A 21,280-nucleotide genomic window follows, 5' to 3' on the forward strand; every position below is an offset into this window, starting at 1 on the left:
AGTATATGGCAGGTATTAAAAATGTGTGTCTAGAAGACCATATTTAAATAACTTGAGTTTAAGATATATTTGTATGAGTACATTGTTGTGAAACATTGGCATTTAAGGTGATCTTTACATTTGATAACAACAAAGATGGAAAAAACTGTGTGTGTACTCCTAAAAGGAGTTTTATACAGTAGAGGTCTAGGAAAGTATCTGGAAAAAAGGTAATATTATAAAGTTTAAATGATTCAGTATTTAAGCAGAGAGCAGTGAAAATTTATTTAAAACCAGCATTACTTTTGTAGTAGCATTGATTGGGGCAGATATTTTGAACCAAGTTAAAAAACTAGATGTGACTATTTAATATGGTTTAACACATTTTATATATTTTTAATGCATTAAGAATGAGGAAGATGTTATTTTATGAAACTAACAATTCACATTTTATTTTTTGAAGACTTAATTCTTATGTAAAACAAAATATTAAACTGCATGGTTCATTTGGATTAGATATAAGCTTTAAATTTGTGCGAGGTATCACAGTAAGGATTAGGAGGCAAAGAAGATGGAGAAAGAAATGCAAAGTATCTTTGAAGGGCTCTCAAGAAAAAAAGATGATTCCAAGGAGCTGAGCTTATTCTTTTAGAAATCTGAGTGAAGGGAAATAATTTTGAGCTGTCCAAATCTTGCTTTGTTGCTTTACCCTTTCTTTTACCTCCTTTCTCTCTTTTCTCATGTTATTCAGAAATTCCCTGTAGTAAGTTTTTAGGATGATAAAAATTTTAAAACTAGAAATATAAGATAATTACCAGAATTTCAACCAAAATGGCCTTAATTAAAATATAGTTTACATTTCTCATCACCCAATGGCTCTATTTCCTGAATTCTTCACTTCTTCCCCTACCTTACCCCCTGGCCAGACATACATAGACTGGCTTTGAACAGAGGTGATCCAATTAGCTGAAGTTTTTTTCTTGTGACCTAACAAAGAGAGAGAGGATAAAAATAGAAGGGGCCCCATGAGTATAGTTTCCATATGGTTATTTCTGGAGTTCGACTTAAAAATATCCAAAAAGCTTGTCAGATTTTGTCTAATCAATTACGTAGAAGTCATATTAATCATACAGGCCTAAAGTAGTTATTTTCCAGATTTGAGAATTTCCATATGATAGTTAAGGGCCTGGAGTTTGTTTTTCCTTTGGTTAGTTGTCTCAAGCTTTGTTAGGGCCATCTCCTGATTGTGGAACCTTCTTATTAAAGAAATGTAACAGGATACTATGGGTAAGATAAATCAGATAGAATCAACACGACATCCAGAATACTTGAGTTCTCACTTCTTTTATTATTGCAGAAACTGTCTACCACTTATAGTGAATTATGAGGCAACTAAAACAATTGAAATATTTATCTAGTCTAGCCTAAAAAAGCAAATGGGATCAGTGACAATGGCTTATTTTAGAAACTTTAATTTCTATGTTTTAGAACAGCTTATTTGCTACATGATCTAAGGCAGAAATTTATACCTCATGGCCATGGGAAGGTTTCTTAGTAAGGTGTGCAGAAGCCAGTCTGTGAGATAAGGAAGGTGGGATATTGTTTTGCACATCCATAATGAATAGGCCACACCAAAGGTGTGTGAGAACCGATTGGAATCTTACCTACTCACATCTACTACCTAGGTCAGGGTAGGAAAACACTGTGAAGGAAAATGGTTATCTTTTCAGAAGCTGAAAGTGTCTTATTATAGTTTTTTTTTTCTTCTTTAAAAAAATAAAACTATCTTTTCTTTTCCTAAAGTAGGCATTGTGTAAGAAGTCCTTGTTTTGCATGTTAATATCCCACATTTAATTTTTTATCTCTAATTAAAAAGTAATTAAGTAATTCTGTCCTTTGAATTTTATCAGGGCAATACATGATTGGTTAAAAACAACAACAGCAATAGCAACAGCAACAGCAAAGCAGAGATAGATCATTAGATAGCCTGCTTTTCCAGGTTTATCTCAAATTTAGAAATTTGATAATGAATTCCCTTTTATAAAATTCTGTCTGTGTTCATGGTGTCTAATAGCAGTCTTTTCCTTGAAAAGATCCAAAAGTATTTTGCTGTCTGGAAGAAAAAGGACTTTTGCTTAGCTCCATGCTTGAGGCAATAATAATAATAATCATAACAACAGCAACAACATCTTACTGTGGCATAACACTTGCTTTTGCAGACATTAAACTGGCTAAATTTCTTGAAACTCTGTGAGGTAAGAATTATCCTCATTTTTGCATAGTAGCAGGACTCAAACTGGGAGATTCATGGTATAAATTCAGTGTTCTTTCCATAACACCAATCTGTCCTCTCTCAGAGAGTGTTTTAGCTCTCTTTCTTTTGTTATTTGGTCACTATCTCAGTCTCTACTTGGTTGCCATACAAATATTTTTGAAAAGTTGAGGTAGGGTAAGTCAGGGAGGAGGTTGTGGGGAGCCTTCTACCACTTTATTTCCTCCTGTTCTTGGATCATTTGCTACTCCCTGACATTTTCCTATCCCCCATTCCAAAACTGCCACATCTCATGCTTCAGCTGAAATTTTTTGAATTGCATAGATTTTTAGGAAACAAACAAAAAGAATCATGAAATCATCTCTTTGTGGTATTTTAAAATGGAGAGAAATTTATTTCAAACTGAGCATAACCCAGACCAAAACTCCCTCAGTGAGAACATCTGTGATTTTAAGGACAAGTAGGTCTAAGTGCATTATCTTTAAAAAATATTATTCCAGGCTAATCTTGACATAGAGCAGGTAAATAAAAAAGATGAGCTGTGAAAATCCACAAATAGGGCTTGAATGCCATTTTCCATGACAACGGGAGCTGCCCCATGAAAGCATTAATGCTGGGAATGTGAGGAATTTAAAATTGTGCCTTCTCAGTTTTACAGTTGTGTGCTCATGTTAATTAGAGATATACTGACATTTGAAGTATCTACATTAATACACACAGCTACTATACATTTGTGAACTGTGGCCAGAAATCTACTTTAATTGAAAGTGGTTTGCTAATCTAAATATGTATATCCATTACATTGTAAGCTTTTAAAATTTTATATACTAGTGCCCTTAGATACTTGTTCTTTCTGCTCTCTCCACTTTCTCTGTCTAATTTATACCTGAAAGGACAGCCTGGCCTATTTTTAATCTCCTAGTGGTGCTTTGGAGTGAAATTTATGGAATTTTGAGAAAAGAAGGTTTTTAATAGTGTCCTTTTATTTGCTGTAGTTTGAATCTCTTTTCCCTCTCTGACTTCCTAAATTGTTGGTTTTTCTTACAAACCTTTAAGATGGCCTGCCTCTGAAATAAGGTAGGATTTAGGTTTATGGAATTTGCTTCACTGGCTATATTTAAGCACTAAAGAGCTACTCTTCACCATCACACTATGGTTTTAGCCAGAAAAGCCCAGTATTAGAGATCTTGATGAGACGAACAGTGAAAAGCATTCTGATTTTTCTAGTACAGCTGGTTTCATCTTTCCCTCTTGATGTCAAGCCATGTATCTTAGTTTTTGATTTGTAAATATGTTCACAATAGCTTGATGACTTCTTGAGTTATCTTTACCCCTAGAGTTTTTACTTTGTCTGTTTTAAAAGAAGACTTTTCATCTATTTTTTTGCAAGTTTGTATTTCTTAAGAATCTGCCTGTCAGGATTTTTAAACTAATTGTTTTGTCCTTTTTGCCTAATGAATCTCCCACACTTACTTTTTGGACCAATCCCTGTGTATTACACAAGACCAGTTAGAAAGAAGCTTCCTTTTTGTAGCAGCAGAACAAACTGCTCTAAAAATTTATAATACTCTAGACTTATTTCATTAAACTGTTTTACTGGCATCATTAAATTACTGAGACCTGGGACCATTAAAACTTACTCAGTACTATTATTATTATTATGGCCCATTTTACCCTTATTACATTTTTTCACTATACTGAGTTCTTCTGTTCTTTATTTTTTTCATGTTGCTTACTACATATTGTGCCATCACAGCACATTTGGTAATTTCAAGTTAATTGCTCAATTATCAATGATAGTCATGAAGCACTTGAAACATGCACAGCGAAAGATTAAAAAAATTTCAAAATAAGTTGGTGTGTCATAATCTTAAATGTGAAACATGCCAATATCCGCAGGCATAAAAATACACTGCCTGAGCTAGGCATTTCAGGAAAGGCAAAAACCTACTCTTAAAATCAGGGCTTTTGTCTGGCACTGAAGTGTTTCATCTTTGCTAATTTCAAACAACATATCTAAATTTGATCTTGGTTTCCTTTTCAACTCTAAAAACTTGGTCGTGTTTATAAAGGAAAAGGGAAGTAAAACTATTGATTCTGTTCGAATGTTTTACTGGAACCTCACAATAATGGTATTCACTGTAAAGTGGAATTTGGTGTGAAGTGGATCCATATTGGATACCAATCAAGGAAGCTAACTTACTAAAGAAGCAGAAGGATCTCTTTATAATGTTTCTGCATTCATTAAGGCAATCCTCTAATCAGAGGACAGTGTTACAGTGAAGATAGTATGTTGATGATTTATTTATATTGAAAAAAACCCATGAAAACAGTGATACTTTGGGGACTTTTTCTGTATCCTACACAGTAATATTCTCAGATGCCTTCAAGATAACTTACACATTATGGCAAAATAATTATTGTAACTCTTTTGGCAACTAGGAAAACTATCATTAAATTTTGCATTAGTATTCAGTTTAGGGTTTTCTCTAAACTAATATAGTGCCAGCAGCTCTTTTTTAGATGCTATTATGGTTCTTTCACATTTTTATAGTACTGTAGTAAAGCTGAATTTACTGGCTACATTTGAAGGTGGAGTAGAGCGCACAAGAGTCAACATTAAAGTGATTCAGTGCCCATTGGAGAAAAATTCTTCTTAACTTGAGATTGGAAACAATGTGGGGCTTGAGGGCAGATTGCTAAGAAGGGCTAATAAATTTGAATATTCTCATCCCAAAGCTGCTCTCTGAACTTGTTTTTAACCAAGAGGATGGGCTTAATCATCTTACAGTATTCTGGCATAACTTTCATTAATATTTAAAGGAATTAAATGCATATAGAGAAAGGGAAATAAAACCATAATTTGAACTGGGTGGTGGTCTCTAATATGAGGAAGTGAGGAAATATCAATAAATGCACTAATTATGCACAGTTAGCTGTTATTTTATAATATGATAATATATAAGACTTGAAGTATAGTCTAATTCAGGAAGAAGTTAAGTCTTTGATTTACTCAGGCATTTAGATAGAAATATTTTTAGTAACTATTCAGTTTATGAAGATTGAATAATCAACAAAATCTGGCTCATTTTTTGTACACTTGTCTCTACCCATCACTTTCGGCACATAGTTTTGTGTGTGTATATATATATATATATATATATATATATTTTTTTTTTTTAGAGCTGCACTTGTGGCATATGGAAGTTCCCAGACTAGGGGCTGAATTGGAGTTGCAGCTGCCAGACAATGCCACAGCCACAGCAACGTGGGATCCTTAACTCACTGAGTGAGGCCAGGGATTGAACCCACATCCTCATGGATATTAGTTGGATTCATAACTGCTGAACCACAACACGAACTCCCTGAAGTACATATTTTATTTTACCTTGGAGTATGGATATAAATGCTTATTTTGCCAATTTTTTGCCAGCTCTAAACATTAAAATGTTAATTTGTTAATTAAATATTGCCTAAAGATAACAAATTTTTCTGCATTCCCCCCCTTTCTTTCTCTCTTTTTCCCTATTCTTTCTCTGTCTCTCTTCATATTTCTTACTAGTTTTTCAAACATGCAAGGCAACTATTGTGTAAAAAGATTAATTTCCTTAGCATTACCTTCCATTGATGACTGGCAAACTCTTTTAAACATCCTTAATGTTTAGTCAGTCAAAAAGTTTGTCCACATAATGTAATGCTTATTTTTATTATTATTTACTTAGTAAGTACTTCTAAGAGGAAAAAAGATAGTCTCTAACCCAAGGGCTTAAAAATTGATTTGTTACTAGAGTTTATGTGGGTGGAGTTTTCTTTAGATACAAACCATACTGGAGTTAGCACTTTCTCTTTCTTTTCAGCTCATTCAGTTTCATGTAAACTTAATGTGAATGAATTCATTAATAAAAACAGATTTCCTATTTTTATTGTGCCTTTGGGCTTTTTTATACCTTTGGAATATAGAAGCATAATAAAAGGGTATGTTTGACAGTTAACCATTATTTTTATGTTTTGATCCATGTATAGTAGATAATTAAGCAATAGCATTAGTGGATCCAAGTCTGTACCCATATAACTGCTGACATTAGGCAGAATATAGATTTTTTTTTCTTAAACCTATGGCAGCTGGTAACAAGCATATGACTTGTTTTTAGTGATTATCTATAGTATTCTGAGTTTCACTGAACACAGTGCAGGAGAAATACAGATGTTATTCCTCTTGTGGCTATTATTTTTCTTCTATTATATATATGGAAAAACCCCACTACCCTTTACTAGTGGGATTTTTTTCCACTGTTGATCCTTACTTCTTCTTGTAGCCTTTTATCTTTTATTTTTATGGCCACCCCTCTGGCATATGGAAGTTTTTAGGTTAGGGGTTGAATTAGAGCTGCATCTGCTGGCATACACCACAGCCACAGATACCCAGATGCAAGCCACATCTGCAACCTACACTGCAGCTGTGGCCACACCAGATCCTTAACCCCCCTGAACAAGGCCTTGATTGAACCTGCATCTTCAATTAGAATGGCATCATCTGTTAGAACGGGTTGTTTTTCAAGTGAGATTTGTTGCATGTAATTTGATATCTGATATAAGCAAGTGCACACACATTGAATGGTTGACAGCTTTAAAAGATGGAAACATTCTGGGCATTGTCCCTGGTAGTGGAAGTATGTGGAGGCCACTGTTGATTTTGTGATTAGTTACAGAGAATTCTTCCCTGGACTTGCAATCACAGAATAGATAGCTGCAAGGCAATATCTAGGGGAAGGCTGAGAAAGTAAGACATGAAATATGTGAGGGTAAACAAGAGAGCTGAGCATCAGAAAACTTTGAGGGCCTGGAGATTTCTGAGGAGAAGATATGATTCAACAAATTGAAGAAATACCTGTGCCCCCAATTTCACTGTGGTAATTGAGGAGACAAAAGAGAAATTAGTGAAATAAGGAATGACTGAAGGAGTTCCCTCTTGGCACAGTAGCTTAAGGATCTGGCCTTGTCACTCCAGGGGCTTGGATTGCTGCTATGGTGGGAGTTCGATCCCTGACCTGGGAACTTTCACATCTTTAAGATGGGGAAATACTTGGGGTAACTTAAAAGGTGTTCTATAGTTTTTTTTCCTAATCTGTTTCAATTTTATTGATTTCAGTTAGTGCATTTTAAGGACAACTGTACGAATTTTAGGAAATGGGCATCCTCATAGATACTATTTGGGTTTGTAACCCACTTATCCACAATGGAAACTCCCCATGTATCTCATTTTTGCTGCTTGAATTTTTTCTAACAAATACCATTGTCAAGTTTTTTTTTGTTTTAATATTGGGTTTGGCATAACACAATCAATCATTTCCATTTCCTTTTATTCCTGATGTCATCTTTTAGAAAAGCCTTACTGTGTCTTTCCATTCTATTTCGCTAGGATGAGACAAATGTAAGAATGTAGACAGTAAATGTGAGGTTCACCTAATCTCACAGTGTGGAAAGGTGTCATGGTAGTAGGCTTTCAGCGATGCTGTGTAGCCTTGAAGCAAACATTTTTAAGGCTGTGTAGATGTGGTAAGTTTAAATGGGAAGTGTGTATATCCAGGTATATTGAATGGATACATATTTAAATCTTCATGACAACTGAAGGTGTCCTATATAAATTCCCAAGAGGGTACAAGAAACAGATTTCTGTGAAGTGACACAATAACTGTCTTTACTGGACCAAATTACAATCTTGGAAGCTCTGTCTGTCTGGGAACCTATTATTGAAGTAGCCTTGCCTACTTGGAAATTAATATCTTAATGAGTGATTTGAGCAATTAGGGTCTTAATATCGGATAGTGTAATCAGTGGTCAATGTGGCCTCCAAGTTGCCCTCTGAAAATGATTTAAGGATGTGATTATCTGTTTTGCAGTTATGGTAATCCTTTTTTGGTAGCAAATATTTTTTTCCAAGAAAAGTGCTTAGCATCTGTTGGAAATTAATTGAGCTCCACAGATATATACTGGGAACCGACTGTATTCAAAACAGAACATTCGATGCTGCATAGGAATAAGTGCAAATATACAAAGTTCCTGCCATCTTAAAATCTAGACATTATTAAACTTTCTTATTCCTTTTTGTGTCCTTGGGTCTAACTCAGTGCATGGCTCAAAGGAGAGATTAATAAATGTTAATTAAATTGCATTGATTATTGCAGAGGAGATAATCAGGAAATATGTAATTCCCTATGTAGAATATGTTAAGTGCCTTAATAAAGTAAAAAACAGTACTCCAGGGAGTTTGAATAAATTAAAGATACATACCTTTAAGGAGAAGACCCTTAATTTGGGAAGCAGACTTTTTGATATTCTTTGAAATTTGAAGAGAATTTTATCAGTGGGATAGGGGTGAAGAGAGAGGTACGTCCCAGGAGTGAGGGGAGTAGAACTAGTGTGGGTATGAAACAGAGGCAAGGAAGCAGGGAATTATGGGATAGGAGCAAAGAGAAGTCCAGTTTGACTGAGCTATAGGGTATGTATAAGCTAGAAAATTTAGTGTGATCATGTCATCGTGGTCCATATGGCTAAACTAAGGCATTTGGTAGATCTTAGGGGGCCATCAAACAAACTGGCCCAGTGGGATGGCAAGAGCTTTGCTTTTGAAAAATTAGTTCGGCAAGCAGTTTATAGAGTTAGGGGGGAAAAAAGGAGGACTTTAACAAGAGAAACACCTAGTAAAGTTTATTACAATAGTTCAGGTAGGAGGTAAGAAGTTTTAAACAAGAGTGGGCATTTTAAGAACAGAATGTTAGGAATAAAAAGAAGAGCCTTTGCCAATGTGGCATCAGTAGGACTGGTTGTTTATGTGTGGTAGGAAGCATGAGGAAAAGAAAAGAGTCAAAAATTAGGCATTGCTTTCCCCTGTTCCTGTTTTTCAGCACAGCTAAATTTTTGAAAGAGGCAGAGGGAAAATATCATGCTAATTATCTCTTGTCAATGGTCAAATCTCTTGCCTCTCATTAGTTAGATCCCCACTGAAGATTAAGGATGTTTTTTCTTCCCATGGAGGCCTGGGAGGAAGATGTGTTTTTAAAGGAATGAAAATATACCTAAAAATAAAATTACTTTGAGGATTTGTGTATAACATAAACATAAAAGATAGTAACACCAGGAGCTCAAGTGCACAGGCAGGGCCTTGTTGATTTTAGGGGCATAAGGTAAAACTTAGCTACCATGAGTCAGAAAAGTGAAGATGCTGGAGATTATGGCATTCCTATCAGGTGGCTTTCATATAGGGATTAGTACGTGATGTCTGTGAGAAATCAAACAGATGTGCTCAGAGTTTTGTTACTTTTAAAACTCTCTCAGATAGAGTGATGACTATGTCTGACTCCCTGGTTATATTTCCACATTCTGTCCTTCACAGAAGGTGTAGTCATGGCAAATATTATATTACGGATATAGGCCTTCTCTTTTTGTCTCTTTCAAGGCAAAAGGAAAGTGCATGAGAATATGTTCACTCATAAGAAGAGGTATTGAAATTAGATTTTAAAATTCCTCTCTGGGAAATGTTTTGCCCATTGTTCCTCCCTGGAGACCTGTAATAGCTGTTCCTCTCCACTCAACTGAATGCAGCTTAGCATGCTGATACACTGAGCTCCTTGACATTGCTTCATCAAAGGGTGCTCTTTCATAACCTATGCATGACTTAAATATCTCACTTGTGCCTAGCAGGTAGTTCATATTATGTAGTGCGTAATAGGTTCCAGTAAAATGCTTTTGAAATGAATCCCAGAAACTCCATCTCTCATACATTCTATCAATTAAGTTAATGTAAGTTAAAAAATTTTCTTGTACTTAATGCAAGTCAAAACTGCAATGAGGTTTCACCTCATACCAGTCAGAATGGCCATCATCAAAAACTCTACAAACAATAAATGCTGGAGAGGGTGTAGAGAAAAGAGAACTCTCTTACACTGTTGGTGGGAATGTAAGGTGATATAACCACTATCAGGGACAATATGGAGATTCCTTAAAAAACTAAATATAGAACTACTGTATGATCCAGCAATCCCATTCTTGAGCAGATATCCAAAGAAAACATTAATTCAAGAAGACACATGCACTCAATGTTCTTCAAAGCTCTAATTACAGTAATGAAGCCTTGGAAGCAACCTTAATGTCCATCGATGGATGGATAACGAAAATGTGATACACACACACACGCACACACACAAATATACACACACACACACACACACACGATGGAATATTATTTAGCCTTAAAAAGAATGAAATAATGCCATTTGCAGCAATATGGATGAACCTAGAGATTATCACATAGAGTGAAGTAAGTCAGAAAAGAGAAAGACAAATTTTATGATATCACTTGTATGTGGAATCTAATAAAAATGATATGAAAAGACTTATTTATAAAACAGAAACAGACTCACAGATTGCAAAACAAATCTTATGGTTACTGTAGGTAAAACCGTTTGAGGGAAGGAGGAATTGGGAGGGTGGAAATAACATATTCACACTACTGTATAAAATAGATGATTTAAAAAAACCTACTGTATAGCACAGGAAATTCTACTCAATAGTTTGTAATAACCTATATGGGAAAAAGGAGTGGATATATTTATATGTATAACTGATTTACTTTGCTGTACACCTGAAACTAATACAACACTGTAAGTCAATCATACTCCAATAAATTAAAAAAAATTCCTTTAAGAATTTATATATCCTGTGGAAAAGTTAAAATAGATTACCTTTTCACATCTTATACTTTTTATATGCCTCTGTACTTTAAAACCCCAAAACAACTTTTGAGTGCTTTCTGTGGCTCATAACTATGCTAGATACTTCATATTAGTTTAAAATATGCTGTCTGGAATTCCTACCACCTTTGGATACTGCTGTGTATTAGCTGTGATCTTAGGTAAATCATGTAATCTCTTGGAGCCTTAGCTTCCTCACCTGTAAAGTGAGAATTTTACTTCCTGCTTATTTATGCAGCTTTATTTAAGTACTCTTTTTTGGTCTGTTCTTTCATTCAGCATAGTTATTTTGAGATTCACTCATGACGTGCGTGTTAGTTAACTTATTTTTTAAACTGTGGAGTAGTATTTCATTATATGGATATACCACAATTTGATTATCCATTTAAGTTTTTTCTAGTTTTTTTTTTTTTTTGGCTATTACAAATGAAGTTGCTTTGAACATTTGTCTTTGGGTAGGTATATACTTTCTTTTCTTTTAGGTAAATACCCAGGAATAGAATGGCTAGGTTACATAGGTGCATGTTTAACTTTATTGGACAGCTAATTTTTTCCAAAATGATTTACCATTTTACCTTCCTACTAGCAATGTGTAAGAGTTCCAGTTGTCCCACATTCTTTTTTGTTTTTTTTTTTGTCCCACATTCTTAATTTGCAGTGGTGGCTCATTGTGGTTTTAATTTTTCTCTTCTTAATGACTGATTATGTTGAGCTCTTTTCATGTGCCTATTTGCCATTCATCTATCTACTTTGTTTTAAATCTTTTGCTGTTTTTTTTTTAAATCGAAGTCATTTTCTTTTTTATTGAGTTGTAGTTTTTAAAAATTTTGTAGAAATACAAGATATTTGTCAGATACATGTTTTGTATATCTTTTTTACTGGTTTGTGGCTTGCCTTTTAATATTAGGAGTTTTTTAAGCAGCCAATGTTTTAAATCTTGATGAAGTCTAATCTGTTGTTTTTTTCTTCTGTATTTCATGCTTTTTGTGTTACATTTAAGAAATTTTTGTAAGACCCAAGGTGACTAAGATTTTCTTCTAGCATTCCATTAGAAGTTTTATAATTTTAGCTTTCAATTAGGTCTATGATTTGTTTTAATTTTTATTATAGGATGAGATGAGGTTTGAAGTTTATATTTTTGCTTATGGCTATCCAGTTGTTTTAATGCCATTGTCTGAAAAGATTATCTTTTTTTCCCATTAAATTGCCTTGGCACTTTGGTTGAAAATAAGTGACCATATACATATAAGTTTATTTCTGGAGTCTCTGTTTTATTTCATTGATCTATTTGTCTATTACTTGATTACTGTAGCCTCATTGAAAATTGTGCTGCAATGAACATTGGAGTATATGTGTCTTTTTGAGTCATTGTTTTCTCTGGATAGATACCCAGGAGTGGGATTGCTCCATCAAATGGTAGTTCTATTTTTAGTTTTCTGAGGAATCTCCATACTGTTTTCCACAGTGGTTGCACCAATTTACAATCCCACCAACAGTGTAATAGGGTTCCTTTTTCTCCACACCATCTCCAGCACTTATTGCTTATTGTTTGTAGACTTTTTGATGATGGCCATTCTGGCTGGTATAAGGTGGTACCTCATAGTGGTTTTGATTTTCATTTCTCTAATAATGAGTGATGTTGAACATCTTTTCATGTGTTTTTTGGCCATCTGTATGTCTTCTTTATAGAATTGTCTGTTTAGATTTTCTGCCCATTTTTCTATGGAGTTGTTTGTTTTTTGGTATTGAGTGGTAGGAGGTGTTTATAAATTTTGGAGATTAATCCCTTGTCAGTCGATTCATTTGCAAAGATTTTCTCCCATTCTGTGGGTTGTCTTTTCGTTTTGTTTAGAGTTTCCTTTGCTGTGCAGAAACTTTTAAGTTTGACTAAGTCCCATTGTTTATTTTTGTTTTTACCATCCTTACTCTAAGAGGTGGATCTGAGATGTTGTGTTTATGTCAGAGAGTGTTTGGCCTATGTTTTCCTCTAAGAGTTTTATAGTGTCTGGTCTTATATCTAGGTCTTTAATCCATTTTGAATTTATTTTTGTGTATGGCATTAGGGAGTGTTCTAATTTCATTCTTTTCCATGTGGCTGTCCAGTTTTCCTGGCACCACTTATCGAAGGGGCTGTCTTTTCTCCATTGTATATTCTTGCCTCCTTTGTCATAGATTAGTTGACTGTAGATGAGTGGGTTTAATTCGGGCTTTCTGTCCTGTTCCGCTGATCTATATTTCTGTCTTTGTGCCAGTACCATATGGTTTTGATGACTGTTGCTTTGTAATAGAGCCTGATTCCTCCAGCTCCATTTTTCTTTTTCAGGATGTCTTCGGCTATTCTGAATCTTTTATGCTTCCAAACAAACTTTAAAATATTTTGTTCAAGTTCTATGAAAAATGTCCTTGGCAATTTGATAGGATTGCATTGAATCTGTAGATTGCCTTGGGTAGTATAGTCATTTTGATAATATTAACTCTTCCAATCCAAGAGCATGGTATGTCTTTTCATCTATTTGTGTCATCTTTGATTTCTTTCATCAGTGTCTTATAGTTTTCAGAGTACAGGTCTTTTGTCTCTTTAGGTAGGTTTACTCCTAGGTATTCTATTCTTTTGGATGTGATGGTAAATGGGATTGCTTCTCTAATTTCTCTTTCTGATCTTTCATTGTTAGTATATAGAAATGCTGTTGATTTCTGTGTATTAATTTTGTATCCTGCGACTTTGCCAAATTCATTGATGAGCTCTAACAGTTTCCTGGTAGAGTCTTTAGGATTTTCTAGGTATCGTATCATGTCATCTGCAAATAGTGATAGCTACTTCTTCCTTTCCAATTTGGATTACTTTTATGTCTTTTATGTCTCTGATTGCTGTGGCTAGGACTTCCAGAACTATGTTGAAGAGTAGTGGCGAGAGCGACATCCTTGTCATGTTCCTGATCTCAGCAGGAATTCTTTTAGCTTTTCACCATTGAGAATGATGTTCGCTGTGTGTTTGTCATATATGGCCTTTATTTTGTTGAGGTAGGTTCCTGCTATACCCACTTTCTGAAGGGTTTTTATCAGAAATGGGTGTTGGATTTTGTCAAAGGCTTTTTCTGCATCTATTGAGAGGATCATATGGTTTTTATTCTTCAGTTTGTTAATGTGGTGTATCACATTGATTGATTTGCAGATATTGAAGAACCCTTGCATCCCTGGGATAAATCCCACTCTATCATGATGTACAATCCTTTTAATGTATTGTTGGATGCGGTTTGCTAGTATTTTGTTGAGGATTTTTGCATCGATGTTCATCAGTGAAATTGGCCTGTAGATTTCTTTTTTTGTGGTATCTTTGTCTGGTTTTGGTATCAGGGTGATGATGGCCTCATAGAATGAGTTTGGGAGTATCCCTTCCTCTGGAATTTTTTGGAATAGTTTCAGAAGGATAGGTATTAGCTCCTCTGTAAATGTTTGATAGAATTCACTTGTGAAGCCATCTGGTTCTGGACTTTTGTTTGTTGGACGTTTTTAATCCCAGTTTCAATTTCAGTGCTTGTGATTGGTCCATTCATCTTTTATATTTCCTCTTGGTTTAGTCTTGGAAGATTGTACTTTTCTAAGAATTTGTCCATTTCTTCTAGGTTTTCTGTTTTATTGGCGTATAGTTGCATATAGTAGTCTCTTATGATCTTTTGCATTTCTGTGATGTCTGTTGTTACTTCTCCTTTTTCATTTCTAATTTGATTGCTTTGAGTGCTCTCTCTTTTTTTCTTGATGAGTCTGGCTAAGGGTTTGTCAATTTTGTTGATCTTTTCAAAGAACCAGCTTTTCGTTTCGTTGATCTTTTCTGTGGTTTTCTTCATTTCTATTTCATTGATTTCTGCTCTGATCTTTATGTTTTCTTTCCTTCTGCTAACTTTAGGTCTTGTCTGTTCTTCTCTCTTTAGCTGCATTAGATGTAAAGTTAGCTTGTTTATTTGAGCTTTTTCTTGTTTTCTGAGATGGGCTTGTATTGCTAAAAACTTTCCTCTTAGAATGGCTTTTGCTGTATCCCATAGGTTTTGGAGTGTCATATCTTTGTTGTCATTTGCTTCTAGGTATTTTTTAATTTCCTCTTTGATTTCTTCAGTGATCCATTGGTTGTTTAGTAGCATGTTGTTGAGTCTCCACATTTTTTTTGTTTTTTTGCAGTTTTTTTCTTGTTGTTGATTTCCAGTCATATATGTTGTGGTTGGAAAAGATGCTTGATATGATTTCAATATTCTTAAAGTTACCAGGGTTTGATTTGTAGCCCAGGATGTGGTCAATCTTAGAGAATACAATTATAGTACTTTCTAATTTCTCTTTTGATTATTTCTTCAGTCTATGCATCATTTTGAAGTTTTATTTTATTTTCTAGTGTTTAAAGATTTCCAGATATCTTTGTATTATTGAATCTTTTGTTGATTGGCAAGTTCTACCATATAAGCCAGGTAAAGTTGGTTGACATTGTTGTCTAGGTATTTTGTGTCCTCCTCCTCCTTCTTCTTCTTTTTTTTTTTTTTTAACTTGTTCTACCATTAATTAGGGAGATAGATTTTGAGAACTCTAATTAAAATTCTTTATGAAATTATTGTTTTTTCTTTCTTATAATTTGAAGCTCTGTTAGGTGGATACATATTTAGGATCATTATGACCCCTTTATCATTGTATTAGAATCACTTTATCCATAGTAATATTCTTTGCTTTGAAATCTACTTTGATTGCCTCTGCAGCTTTCTTTTTATTCACAGTTCCATGGTATATTTTTTCTGTCCTTTCACTTTTAAAGTATTGTGTCTTCATTTTTGAAGTGGATTTCTAGTAGCCAGTATGCATTTTAGTCTTGCTTTTTAATCCTACATGATAATCTCTCCTTTTTAATTTGAATGTTTAGACCATTTATTGTGATTATTGACATGGTTGAATTTAAATGTATGATATGTTCTTTGTTTCCTATTTGTACTATCTATTCAATATTCATTTTCCTCTTTTTCTTGTTTTCTTTTTTTTGAAAAATTTTATGATTTTATTTAACTTTTTTATTTTATTGCATTTTGGTGGTTTCTTTATAGCAACCCTATGCAACTCATTACAGTCCTACTTCAAGTAGTATTATTCCATATTACATATGGGATGAAAGTCTTAAAATAGAATACTTCTATTTCTCCCTCCTAGCCTCTGTGTTGTTATTGTCATACACATTACTTCTGCGTATGTCATAAATCTAAAGATAATTGTTATTATTTTTGCCTTGAATAGTCAATAACATTTTAAAAATAAGAAGTATTTCATATTAACCCACATATTTACTATTTCAGTGTACTTTATTTCTTTGTGTAGATTCAGATTTCCATTTGATAACATTACATTTTGCTTGAAGGACCTCTTACCTCTTTAATATTTCTTGTAGGATAAGTCTTCTGGTGAGATGGTGATATTTCCTTTACCTTTTATATTTCTGAATTTTGCTAGATATAAACTTTCAGATTAACTTTTGTTCATTAATTTGAAATATTGATCCATTGTGTTTTGGCTTGTGTGTTTTTTTTTCAAAAAGAAGTCTGCTATAATTCTTATTATGTTTCTCTGTATATGATGTGTCATTTTCCTTTGGCTACTTTTAAGATTTTCTCTTTATCATTGGTTGTAAGCATCCTGATAACTATGTACCTTAGTGTAGTTTTCTTAATGTTTCTTGAGCTTGAGTTTTTTGAGATTCTTGGATCTGTGGGTTCATTATTTTTGTCATTTCTGAAACATTTGCAGCCATTATTACTTCAGATTTTTTGTTCACTCCCTTTTTTTGTGGAATTAATTTCACCTCTATTAGGCAGCTTGAAGTTATTCTTCAGTTCAATGATTCTATTTACATTTTTTCATCTTTTTTTCCCTCTGTTTCTGTTTCATTTTGTTCTGCAGTGTCTAAACTGATTTTAATGCTACCCTCATGATTTTTCATTTCAGATATTGTATTTTTTTTTAATCTCTGGGAGTTAACATTTGAGTCTTTATTATATATTCAGTATTTCTACTTAATACGTTCAGTCTTTATTTTAGTTCCATGAACAAACAGAATGCAACTAATAACTATTTTAATATCCTTGACTATTAATTCTATCATTTGCATCACTTCTGGGTCAGTTTCAATTGATTGCCTTTTCTCTTTGTAATGAATGCTATTTTTCTGTTTCTTTGTCTGGCTGGTGATTTTTTTTTTATTGGATGCCAGAAATTGTGAATTTTACTTTGTTGAGTGCTAAGTCTTTCAGTATTCCTATAAATATTTTTGCACTTTTTTCTGGCATGTAGTTAAGATACTTGGAAGCAATTTGATCCTTTCAGTACTTGTTTTTAAGCATCAGTACAGTTTATGGTTAATTTTCTGCATTTCTGAGGCAATACTGTTCTGAGAACTCTGCAAAATGCCCCTGGCATTATGAAGTTTTACACTTTGATGAGGGAAATTGAATTATTTCTGGATTTGTATCAGCCCTGGAGATTGTTTTCTGTGCTCCTTTTAGGTGTATCTTTCCCTAGCCTTGGTTAGTTTCCTTATACATGTGCACTTACCAGTAATTGTCTATATTTTTGTGAGGGATATCTGCAAACCTCTGGAAGTCCATGTGCAGGTCTATCTCCTCTGTTATTCTGCACTATTAGCTATAGCCACTCTGGCCTCATTAGACTTCCAGCTTCATCTTCTTAACTCACTGAGACCATTAGGCTCTGCCTCTGTACACTGCTGTTGGTAATTTCTTTCTTGTGGCAGTAAGCTGGGACAACTTGTAGGGATGACTTCGTTTGTTTTTCCTTTCTCAGGAATTGCTATTCTTCATTGCCTGATGTCCATTTTCTGAACACTGTTGCTTTCATATGTTTAATCCAGTTTTTTTTTTAGTTGTTTAAGCCATAAGGGTAAATCCAGTCCATGTTAGCCCATGTTGGTCAGAAACAGACGTCTCCACATGTGTGAAGAGAATAAGTGATATATATTAAGCACGTAGTATATTAAGAGTGTTTCACACATAGAAAGTATTCAGTAATCAATCATTATTATTGCTGTTCTCTGCCTGCAACCTGTTCAATAGTGAAGCTTTATTTTATATGTCACTTTCTATATAACGCCTTCCAAATGAATTATTACTCTATTCTTTTTACTCGCATAAACTTTTAAACATACTTCAATTATATGACATGAATCTACATTATAAATTTTGGTTTGCTTGTTTGTATTTTGAAGTAGATTGTAAGCTCTTGGACAAATAAGATCTATTTTATTTATCATCCTTAGTTTCCACCATATAGTAGATGCTTAGATATTTGTTGCATAAATGAATAATCAACAGTGTCTAACACCTTTTATGAAATAGTCAGGAGTAGAATTTTTGATTGTGAAGGAAATAAAGATGAATAGTATGAGAGCATTTGAGCAGAATGAAAGTGGAGAGGGGTTCCAGAGAGCAGCATGATAGCAAAAGGTGTTTGTTGTGGTTGATAATATATAATGATAATGATACTAATAAATACGACTACTGCTACTACTACTACAGCTACTACTGCTATTATTACTACTACTATTAAAGTTCCCATGAAAATGAGAGAGAATAGAGGAGTATAGAAGGGAGAGGAGGAGATACATATTGCAGTGTGTCAGTGCAACCATTTTGTGATACCTTCAGTACCTTGCTGTAATATAGATGGTAACATTGGTAGCATTACATATATTGTGTGAATCAGTGTACCTTGAATTGTTGTAATAGAGGTTTTTAAACAAAGTGCTGAGAGAACACAATATACTTTTTGGAGTAGGTGAACCTTGGAAGAAAGTAGTAGGGATGGATTAACTGAGAAGAAGCAGAAAGAGATTCTAGATAGTGAGGAATAGTATAAACATCAATAAGCATAATATAAAAGAAAGATCAAATGGACCTTGGAGCTGGGTTCATTAGGGCTTCACTCTTATCTCTGCCACTTGGTGTAACTTGGAACAAATTACTTAGCCTATCTGAGACTCAATCCCCTCCTCTGTAAAATGGGTGTGGTTTTTGGGAAGATTATATGATGCATAGAGAAAATTTATTTTATGTCTGGCAGATAGTGGGTCCAATAACTATTAGTTTCTTCTTTTTAGACATTCTATATCTTCTGATGAGGAAAGAAAAATGCTTCAAGAAGGACTTTGTGACCCCTCATCACTTTGTATAAGAGCCCAGGTATAATATATAATTTTGAGTATAACTAATGTTCCCATTTATTTCCTATTTCCATGGCAAATGAGGATTGCATTGCATTTTTATGGTCCAGTACTAAGTCTTAGGTAATTGTTAACACCCGGTTTCTTTATATCTTCTAGTTTTAGCTCGTATTTATAACTATTGGGATTGTTGGCTAAACTTTACATACAAATGGAACAATTTTACTACCATAATTAAATATTTTTAGGAATGTTTCTACTTACAGGGAATATATGTACTGAATGAAAGACTGGAAAGATGAATATTAGAAATACTAAAATTTTCCAAGAGGAAAATTCTTTTATTTATTTTATGAATAAAATCAGCTTTGATTTCAATTTTTCATAAGGGAAATCATGCTAGAAAGTAAAGTTTAGAGACTATTGACTTTAGAAAATAATCATACTTTAAATCTCTAATTAGTTTATGAAAGACCATTTTTAATTTGCATTTATGAAAGTATTTTGGATACATGGAAATTTTTGGATACATGGAAATCTTTTTTTTTTTTTCATTGAAAGAAAAATTCAGGACTCTGTGTTTGGTTAAGAGAACTAAAGAGTTTGCATAGTCAATAGAATAAAAATTGATAACTGCAGTAGTTTCAGAGCCAATTTTCAGCACTGTTTTTGGTGGTTGAATACTTGCACGGACATATGCATTTCATAGGTATAGTGCATAATGCTGCCGATCCTGCCAAGTGAAAAACCCCCTTTAGTCATCTGCCTGGTATCTCAGTTGCTGACTGCTGATTTGGCAAGGATCTGGCGTGTGGTGGCATCTTCATCTGCTGTTTTCTCTAAGACTGTTTCTTTCCATTTATAAGCTTTAGCTTGCTTTGTTCTTATTTTTAAGAGTCACCCTAATTTTGGTTTAATACATGTTGCCTCCAGAATGCTTGTAGACATGTTGAGAGGCTGAGTTTTGATGAATCTCACAAAACTCCTCAACAGGGCATGAACTGAAACCAAGAAGCCGATAATATTAATAAATCAACATTTGGTACTATTTTGGATATTAACATATTCATAGTTCACCTTGACAAACCTGGGCCCAGTCACATGTGAATATGAGTTTAGTCATCTAATTTTAGTTTCTGGTGAGTATTTTTGTACTTTTTTTCCAAACTATAGTTGAAATAGAGAAAATGTTTATCACTTCCTAGAAATGCAAAGTTTATAGCCCACATAACTATGTGTTGTGAAATAAAAGAAAATGTAGGGAGCTATATCCAATCACTTGCAATGGAACATGATGGAAGATATTCTGAGAAAAAAAAAATATGTATAACTGGGTCACGTTGCTGTACAGCAGAAAAATTTTTTAAAAAATGCAAAAAAAAAAGAAAAAGAAAATGTGGTATAATAAATTGCCATCTTGAGTTAATGAAATAATTCTTAGGAATTCTTATATTGCACTATGGCTTATTTAAGATATTTTAAGTATTTTTTTTTTTTTTTTTTTTTTTTTTTGCTATTTCTTGGGCCGCTCCGCGGCATATGGAGGTTCCCAGGCTAGGGGTCGAATCGGAGCTGTAGCCACTGGCCTACGCCAGAGCCACAGCAACGCGGGATCCGAGCCGCATCTGCAACCTACACCACAGCTCACGGCAACGCCGGATCCTTAACCCACTGAGCAAGGGCAGGGACCAAACCCGCAACCTCATGGTTCCTAGTCGAATTCGTTAACCACTGCGCCACGACGGGAACTCCGTATTTAAGATATTTTAAATTGTCTATTTATTCATAATTTCAGAGAAAATTACTTATTTTGATATTTCAGATAAACATACAACTCTTAACTTTAAATAACCAGTACATTTATGTTACCTATGCGGGTAAACTGTATAAATCACTTATTGTAAAATTTAAAACATGCTAATAATAAGTACATATAATAGCTAAGTATATTCAATATTTAGGACTTAAAGTTGTTTTACAAATATTACTTTCATGGGGAAATTATCTTCCTCCCCATGAAATTAAAATGCCACAGAAATGACACAATTTTATTTAATTATTAGTAACTCCAGGACACAACTT

The 21,280-nt window shown here is 34.0% G+C and overlaps 1 protein-coding gene across 42 annotated transcripts in view; it reads left to right on the top strand.

Moving 5' to 3' along the window:
• Positions 1 to 21,280, top strand: part of SOX6 (SRY-box 6) — a 621,434-nt gene that overhangs the window by 106,006 nt on the left and 494,148 nt on the right. For 20 of the 42 annotated variants that reach the window (XM_021085322.1, XM_021085335.1, XM_021085360.1 and 17 more), the window contains one exon: positions 19,136 to 19,217. The exons of 20 other annotated variants lie outside the window; for them this stretch is intronic. The gene's annotated coding sequence lies outside the window, so the exon portion shown is untranslated. Of the gene's footprint in view, positions 1 to 19,135; positions 19,218 to 19,907; positions 20,338 to 21,280 lie in introns of all 42 variants that reach the window. 2 more of the 42 variants (XM_021085330.1, XM_021085332.1) reach the window with 2 other exon arrangements.

Source organism: Sus scrofa, chromosome 2, assembly GCF_000003025.6.
Source record: "Sus scrofa isolate TJ Tabasco breed Duroc chromosome 2, Sscrofa11.1, whole genome shotgun sequence".
NCBI lineage: Eukaryota > Metazoa > Chordata > Mammalia > Artiodactyla > Suidae > Sus > Sus scrofa.